The 935-nt window shown below is 26.2% G+C and overlaps 1 protein-coding gene across 1 annotated transcript in view; it reads left to right on the top strand.

Moving 5' to 3' along the window:
• HELRODRAFT_193907 (hypothetical protein) overlaps positions 1 to 935 on the top strand; it is a gene marked incomplete at its 5' end in the record, with an annotated part of 45655 nt that overhangs the window by 4696 nt on the left and 40024 nt on the right. The window lies entirely within an intron of this gene.

Raw genomic sequence — 935 nt, forward strand, 5'->3', positions numbered from 1 at the left:
TGTGTATGTGTGTGTGTGCGTGTGTGTGTATATATATACATGTACACACACACACACATACATACATATATATATATATATACATATATATATATATATATATATATATATATATATATATATATGTATAGATGGACATATATGGCGGTATATAAAATAGTAATGTGTGTTGTGTTATAAAAAACCATTTGAAGCTCTATGTTATTTTAAAGAAGAGAGATATAGAGAAGTTTCTATTGAATTGTTGTCTGATATCACAAACGACAAACATAATTTAATTATTATATATATTAACTAATAAAAGTTAACAAATCAATATAGCAAAATGAGTATTTGGATAGCCACTGTTGTTGTTTTAGTGACATCCTGTAATGTTTATACATTGACGCCGACTGAAAAGGTTAGCTGATTGATTGGTTGATTGGTTAGATGAATTAATCAATATTAATTGGTTGATTGGTTGATTGATTGACTGATTGATTGGTTTGTTGATTGGTTGGATGATTGATTAAATGGTTGATTGATTGGTTGATTGATTGATTGGTTTATTGATTGATTAATTGGTTGATTGATTGGTTGATTGATTGATTGGTTGATTGATTGATTGGTTTGTTGATTGGTTGGATGATTGATTAATTGGTTGATTGATTGGTTGAATGAATGATTGATTGATTGATTGGTTGATTTGTTAGCCCGATAGTTGATTGATTAATTGACTTTTTGTAACAATTTTTAATATAACAAGGGGCAGCAAATAACAATTAATTTTAATTTATGATTGGATAATTTTTAGAATATTTAATATTTCATAGGATGCCATCAGAACAATAAAAGATAACAAACGTTTTTTCGAACAATTCGTTAACGAGAAGACGAGTTTGTAAAATTTAAATTCACTTTTAATTCATTTGATCAAATAATAATAATAATATATA

The sequence above is a fragment of the Helobdella robusta genome (assembly GCF_000326865.2).
Source record: "Helobdella robusta unplaced genomic scaffold HELROscaffold_62, whole genome shotgun sequence".
Lineage (NCBI taxonomy): Eukaryota > Metazoa > Annelida > Clitellata > Rhynchobdellida > Glossiphoniidae > Helobdella > Helobdella robusta.